Source organism: Bidens hawaiensis, unplaced genomic scaffold, assembly GCF_021521415.1.
Source record: "Bidens hawaiensis isolate Kalapana, Puna unplaced genomic scaffold, B.hawaiensis_p1.1 tig00038593_1, whole genome shotgun sequence".
Lineage (NCBI taxonomy): Eukaryota > Viridiplantae > Streptophyta > Magnoliopsida > Asterales > Asteraceae > Bidens > Bidens hawaiensis.
Genome location: NW_027496778.1, coordinates 43,585 through 51,520, shown reverse-complemented (window position 1 = coordinate 51,520; position 7,936 = coordinate 43,585). Strand labels below are relative to the sequence as shown.

The following is a 7,936-nucleotide window of genomic DNA, read 5'->3' as shown; positions in this document are numbered from 1 at the left end:
TCTTCTGGCAGCCTAAAGTAGCTCAGACTTTCACCATCATCGTTTGTAGGATGCACCCACGTTGTCTGAACCGCTTCCCATAATCCAGGATTCACACCGGTGATATGAATCTGGAATCTTGTCTTCCAGGTAGTAAACTCATTTAGTGCTATCAACTTTGGAGGCTTGTTGAAGCTTCCAGATTCTGAATCACTCTCAAGGATCGATTGGATTCTTTTGTTTGTACTTGAACTGGCAGCCATGTTTGCTTCTTTGCTTCAATCTTTGATCTTTTATTCGATCGAATGTGTTTTGATTCGATCGAGTGTGTTCTTTATTCGATCGAATGTGTTCTGATTCAATCGAATGACTGACTGATTCACTGTTCTGGTCTTGTTCGATCGAATGAGGTGACAGGTTCGATCGAAAGGATGTCCGGTTCGATCGAAAGGGTTCCGGCAGTCGAAAAAGAAAGAGATCGAAAGGGTGGATCGAATATGAGACTTGTTCGATCGACTGGAAGCAGGTTCGATCGAAAAGGATGAACTGATTCGATCGAATGGACTTGGCGCAGATCACGGCGGGAAAAACTGATTCGGTCAAAATTCAAACTGGTTCGATCGAATAAGAGGCTTATTCGATCGAATGAGTTCCAAAAATACGACTTGTTCGATCGGGATTTATGGAATTTCCAAACTTAGAAGATTTGACCAGATTTTCGGTTGTAAATTCACTAACACGAATCCTAGTTGATTTGGAAGCAAAAAATGACTCTTTTAAGTGTATTAACACTTAAACAAATAACCAACCAAACAAAAATGGATCAAACGTTTAAAAACGAAGAACACGATGAATGTTCTTGTTAAAACCCGGAATTTTAACACCAAATCTTGAGATCAAAAACCAAAATATATGACTTTTATGAGTTTTTGATAAGAATACAATGAACACCAAGAACAAAAACACTTGATTTCGAAAATTTTTCAAGCAAAATATATGATTTTCACGAGAAAAACACGAATATCACCACGAATCTTTCGTGAATCAATAACCTAAAGCTCTGATGCCACTTTGTAGGACCGATTCGGGACTCGGTTTCCCAACGATTCACGGGGCAACGTGTTAGAGTGCGGAATCCTCTAACACGGCGATTCGGTGGTGATCAACGGGCACGTAGGTACGATTCCTAAAGGGGTTTGACGCCTAGGATTGGAGGAAACGACCAAGAACACGAAGAACGATTGAGAGTGTTTCTGTAGGCTGCTGGTTCGTGAGTGTGTATTCTATTCTCTGCATGTGAAATTTCCCAAGTAACGTTTATATACCGAAGACTCATTCGGTCGAATGAGATACTCATTCGATCGAATGAGATCTGGTTCGATCGAATAAGATCTGGTTCGATCGAATCAGTCACTGATTCGATCGAATCAGCTTCGTTTGACATTTTCAGTACGTTAACTTGGTTTCACGATCGTTGGTTTCATGTTGAACCAACCTGATAGAACTGGGGACATACATGTGACATTTCATGTCCTAACAAAAAATATCCCACATGGCCACGCGCCAAACATAAAGGTCGGGAGCCTAATAATATTCCAAAACGGCCACGCACCAACGTAGGTTGGGCACACCTCATAATTTGCCCGAGGATGGGAACCTTGTAATACATCCACTTTTAGTCGATATGTTTTTGCAGGATTCGGCTACGAGTCGCACAAGCACCTATGACATTATTATTATTATCTGGCCGTTTGTGCCTCCATTATTATTTTTTTGAAGACAAGCCGGGATAGTCATCCTGCGTAGAAGAGGCCCTTGTGGGCCAGTCATTATCATCATATTATAGCTCATAAGCCGCAACTCGCGCATGCTTCATTATTTTATAGCTCGTAAGTCGCCTCGCGCGCAAGCTTCATTATTTTTATAGCTCGTAAGCTGCCTCGCGCGCAAGTTGCATTACATTATTATCGAGATGCGCACTCTATCTTTTATCAGGCCCCGCGCCACTATTGTTATGATGCGTGCTATATCTTATTCATGCCAGTGCACCATTATTATCATAAGGATCACAACATGTCACCATCATGGAGAAAACCTCTCAAAACTCAAAGACAATAAAGACAAGGCCGAAGAAAAGGGAAAAAAACCGCCTCATATCCTAACACACCTTATGAAGTCCAGCGCTCCACCTAAACGCTTGCACGCCTAGGAGCAACACTGGACTTGGGGGGCTTGTAGGGGTATGGTACTAAACCCGGCTTACGACTTTAATTTATTATGTTTGGCTTATTTTATTATATGGACTAATACAATATTATTGGGCTGAGGGGGTTTTGTGGAGGTAACCCTAACTGGGCTAGGCCCATTAGGGTACCATGATGGTGGCCATGAGGCTCCCTATATAAGGAGGTCTCCACCTCCTTATTAAGGGTTATTGTTCTCAATAAGAGCCACCACCATAACCATTTTTGTGTCTGTAAACAAGAGATCCTCGAGATTTCTTAGCAGTCACCTCCACACCCCCAAAAACCATTGCAGATCTGAACGAAGGAGAGCGAGATTTGGTTACATCATCCCGTAGAAGACAATCCGAACTATGCCTGGTACGTTTCGTGTTTCTTCATATTACAAGTTGGCCCAAGCCAATTGAGCCATGCCAAGCTCAAGTTCAACTCAAATTCTAATTGAGCTAAAAACTTAAAGCTTGACCTGGGCTAGCCTCGATAGAAAATGTGTTGATGTGAATTGGCTTACGGAAGAAATTTTCAAAGACTAGTTTAATTAAATATAAATCAGTATAAGACATTTGTATAAATATTATAACTTATAAAAACTACCTTATAACTTTTCGTGGTCTATACGATATAAACATATCCATGAGGGTCTACACAAACAACTAACCCATAGTTTTTAACACGTATTGGTGCCACAAGTCAAAACAGTAGAATTTGACAGGAATATACTTGTACTCCTTCAAAACAGTAGAATTTGACAGGAATATACTTGAAGCCACTGTTTAATGCACGAACACAACCAGACAGGATTGAAGCCACTGTTTCAGATTCAACAAAGTACATAATGTTTTTCAGGTCACCTTTCTTGTTTGTAATAATATTACTATTAATATTAATCTATGAATAAACTGCATCTCGTTGACTACTTTATAGAAAACCCATGTGGGGCTTTCAGTGTCTCCTTATTTTGAGCAATCTTTTTGTTTCCAGAAATCCGGAAACATGGTTTCTGGGTTTTAATTTTGACTTTCATATATATATATTTTTTTTGATTTGTTAGTTAGTATACAATTTCCCCAAAATAACTGGATCATACACATGTCGACTGGAAAAAATGAAGAAATTAAAAAGGTATATGGATTTGATTAATTAGTTTAATCCATATTTTATTTATTAATTTTCTTTGATTATGTTATTATTTCAGTCATTTATTCATAAGTTTCTGTCAAAGAAGATGAATAATGGAGATGAAGGAAAAATAATGAAAGATTCTGGTGATCCCACAGGTTGAGTACTTCTTGAGCATTCAACTTATGCTTTATATTTATTTATTAATAATTATGAATTCTTTTTGTAGATTAAAAGTTGTGCGACACACTGTCAGTTGACCTTTGGTCAAAGTCTCTCCTAAATACCTGCAAAATTAGAGACCCAAATTTGTTTGTAGGAAGATAAGATAATAAGGAATATTATTATATAACAAGTTGATGCAAAAAACAAAGGAAAAAAAACAGGGAGAATATGTTCAAATTTATGCTTTTTAACCTGACTAAGCAACCTACAAAGGCATCATGTATTCATGGTCACAAGTGGTTCATTAGAATCATTTTTAACCTTTTGTATCCACATGATATCTATATATACCCGTTATCGGTCTTGAGCTTCAACTCATCTGATATTAGAAACCTTGAATTTACTTCTCACTTTGCAGATATTCAAGTCGGTAGCGAGGTCAGTGCGTTAGATACAATGGCAGTTAGTCATGACTTACAGTCCCTCAGGTTCGAAATCGTGACGGTTTTTATTTATTATTCATGAGTTTTATTCATGTTTTCGTGATCTGTTTTTGTTTTTTTAATTTTATTATTAGGGTGTTCACCGCGACTTGGAATGTTGGGGGGAAATCTCCTACTAGTGATCTAAATCTTGATGATCTTCTGCAAATCCACTGTCAGTCTGATATATACGTCCTTGGGTACGAAAAATAGTTCTTTTTTGCCATATTTTTATAACGTTTGAAAAATAATGTTACAAACATGTTCTTGTTATCAGTTTTCAGGAAATTGTCCCTTTGAACGCGGGAAACGTGTTAGCCATAGAAGATAACGGTTCTGCAGCAAAGTGGTTGTCATTAATAAGCCAATCCCTGAATAAGTCATCTAATAATTCTTTACTAAAGAGATCAAATACAAATTTATGTTCAAGCTCAATTTTCTTGCAAAGAACATCTCTTAAACAAGCCAGTCGAGCCTTTCGGTCCGAGAGCCGAAGGAGATTTAAAAGTTGCAACTGTATTATTAATGAGCCCGATAGAAGGGGCTATGGTCGGGACTCGTGTTTTGTGTGCCCAAAGTCACAGTCAAGCGGGTTTGATGATGCTTCATCGTCTGAAGAAGATGATACAGTTAACAACACTAGTGCTGATGTCAGTGCTACTGTACCACCTGGCAAGAACCAGCATTTAAGATACAGTCTTATAAAGAGCAAGCAAATGGTGGGAATTTTTCTTACAATTTGGGTCAAAAAGGAGCTTGTTCCGTACATAGGCCACTTAAGAACGTCTTGCATAAGTTGAGGGATTTTGGGTTATCTTGGGAACAAGGTATGTTGATGTCTCTTTGTTAGGTTTATATATATATAATCATATTGATAGTTTAATTATTTACAGGGTTGTATCTCGGTGAGCATGACTTTCAAGCAAACAAGCTTTTGCTTTATTTGCAGTCACTTAGCTGCAGGAGAAAAAGAAGGGGACGAGCTTCGAAGGAATCTAGACGTTTTAGAAATCCTTAAAAACACACAATTTCCCAAGATTTGCAAGACACCCAGTGCTAAGATTCCGGATAAGATTCTAGACCATGAGTAAGCGCTTCGCGTTACACTTATTTTCTTAATTCTACATACAACTTACATATATTTCTAGATCCATGTCTAATAATAATTTCTCTCTCCAGTCGTGTTATTTGGTTAGGGGACTTAAACTATCGGATAGCTCTTAGTTACCATGAAACCAAGAAACTTCTAGAACAGAATAATTATGATGCACTTCTTAACATGGATCAGGTACTTCCATATGTTTGTTTCTCCTATGTTACTTTGTTTGATCATATGTTTGACAGATTTTTATAATCTTTTATTTGTTTCATGGGATGTTTGGATAGCTCAAGATTGAAAGAGAAGCTGGGAGAGTGTTTGATGGTTGGAACGAGGGGAAAATATATTTTCCTCCAACTTATAAGTACTCGTATAATTCAGATTTGTATCTAGGTGACACCACAAAATCAAAGAGCAAAAGGAGAACGCCAGCATGGTAAACAACCGAGAGTTTGACTTCTTTTCGGGTTAAAACTGATTATATAAGTTGTCCTGAAATTTTTATAAATAGTTTCTCTTTAATAAATCTGGCCCATTAAAGATAAACACATAACTCAAATTATCCAACTTATAAGTAAACGGGTTAGAATTGTCATCAATGGGTTGAATTTGACTTTTTTTCGGGTCAAAGCGGATTGAATTGAGAACCTAAAATTGCAGGTGTGACAGAATACTGTGGTATGGGGAGGGGATTCATCAGAAGTCATATACGCGTTGGGAGTCACGGTTCTCGGACCACCGTCCCGTTTGTGCAACATTTTTAATATTTTTATATAATGGAAGGTGAGTAAATGAGTAATATGAGAAATTTTGGTCAGTGTTAGTATTGACCTGAATTAGCATGAACGCATTCTTTTGTGCAGGAATTGAGAAGGTTGGTTGTGGGTGCTGATATATAGTGGAAGCTTGCGAATTTTGACCCGTCAATGGATAGAAAGACGTATAATAATCAGCTTTTAAGTTCCTGTAACTGTATATAGCAGCAGAATTCTTGCAGTAATTTATATTTGACTTATCTAAAGTCAACTCTGTTAATTATAGACTCACTATATATGGTAAATTGCAAGAGGTCAAGGAAAACAATGTTACACTTAATTATAGACTCAACTCTGTTAATTATAGAATTCTTGCCTTAAGAGTGCCATGTTAAACTATATGTAGTATGTGACATGTTTAAAACTTTTCACAAACTTGGATGTGACTTATTCTACACTTTAAACATTGCTTTATTTGGAAACTATTAATGGATCGCATTGCAACGAAAACGGCATTGTCACATAGGGGCGTTGTTTTCGGAGATCGGAATTGTAGCTTTTGTGGATTAGTTGCGGAATCATCTGAGCATCTCTTTGTTCACCGTAGGGCGCCTAAATGGGTATGGTCGATCATATATAATTGTGTTAAGCTACTGAACTTGACTAACTTGGATTCAGTAAAGGGGTTGATTGAATTCTCGAGAAAGTCAAAACTAAATAAAGCGGAGTGCCTGGCAGTGCAATCCATCTCGGCAGTTACGTGTTGGATGATTTGGAGATCAAGGAATGATCTCATTTTTGACAATGTCCCATTTCGCTATCTAAAGTGGTGAAAGATATAAAAACGACTTCCTATTTACGGGTGAAGTATAGAAGCAAAAGTGTCACCCTTGAGTGGGAGAAGTGATGCAAGTTTAATTTTATTAATTTTCCATTGTAATTGTTTATTTGTCTTTTATTTGCATTCCTCGTATGTCTTTGGTCTTTGTTTCTTGTAATGGCCCTTTGGATTTTAATGTTATTGGCTTTTTTTAAAAACAAAGTTACATGTCTCTTATAGTTGGTTTCGGTGAAATGAGTCATGTAGGTTGAATTACAACTGTTTTTTTGCCTTCTTTTTTTTTTGAACAGCTAAATTACAACTTAAAGATGTTCTTTTAATACGCGCCTAATCAAGGCATGTAAAAATGGTGTTTCATGAGAATGAGGTTTGAGCTTTCTAGTGGATAATGGTATAGATTTTCAAGTAGGATTAGAATGTGTATGTGTTAGTTCAATAAGAAAAGTTACTTGACTTACATAACCAAAAAGAACCACACTAATAAATAACAAGCAAGTTTTTTATACCATAATTCATAAACTTTCTTAGACATGTATATCTCGTTATTAGTATCTCAATGCGATATGAAGAGAGAAAAGTCAAGACAGAGACGTAATAAACATCTAATTTATTCAATATCATAGATGAAGAAAACAGCATATAAACGTGATAAATGTCTAATATATTTAAATGTTTGAGACATGACTTCGGATGTTATCTCTATCATATCATCTTATCATTTAGTTACATTAATCCTATTACGTGACTAGATCGTTACTCTGCTATTTACTTTAGTTGTTTTATTTAATTTATTTTGATTCTATTAATTATTTGAATTGAGCACCCTGAATATCTGAAATTAAGATTTGGTTTGATCATTGATGTATTATTGTTAATAATCAATGGTTATGGACTTATGGTCTGCCATGAGCTTGGGCTTGGGCCCGTTATCAGGCACGATTCTACGGCACATTGAGGCTGGACTGGAGCCATGCGGGTCTCCTTGATATAATTATAAACCTTTTTTATGGTATTGAATGAATTTTTAAAATATGAAATGTTTGATTTCAAATAAAACCCAAAAAACGAGAATATGTATGATTCTACGTTGACAAGTTGGAATGAAATTGATACAAAATATGGGACTATAGGTTCTATGATTCCATGAAAATAAGTTTACTCTTTGTATGGTTCTATGTATGATTCCTTTTCATATTTTTTTGGAAATAAGTTTACTCTTTGTAATGGTTCTATGATTCCATGAAAATGGTAAT

General features: G+C 36.5%; 1 long non-coding RNA gene and 1 pseudogene across 2 annotated transcripts; one reads left to right on the top strand and one right to left on the bottom strand.

Annotated features, from left to right (window-relative positions):
- The first annotated feature begins 3,322 nt into the window (after positions 1 to 3,322).
- LOC143590448 (type I inositol polyphosphate 5-phosphatase 10-like) lies at positions 3,323 to 6,163 on the top strand (annotated as a pseudogene). Its single transcript, XR_013145472.1, has 10 exons — positions 3,323 to 3,344; positions 3,418 to 3,499; positions 3,925 to 3,994; positions 4,084 to 4,188; positions 4,266 to 4,815; positions 4,882 to 5,075; positions 5,168 to 5,276; positions 5,375 to 5,523; positions 5,748 to 5,870; positions 5,951 to 6,163. The product of XR_013145472.1 is annotated as a type I inositol polyphosphate 5-phosphatase 10-like (transcript).
- LOC143590449 (uncharacterized) lies at positions 5,362 to 5,777 on the bottom strand. Its single transcript, XR_013145473.1, has 2 exons — positions 5,637 to 5,777; positions 5,362 to 5,603 (listed from the first exon to the last, which is right to left on the bottom strand). It is a non-coding gene; the product is annotated as an uncharacterized LOC143590449 (long non-coding RNA).
- Positions 6,164 to 7,936: the final 1,773 nt, after the last annotated feature.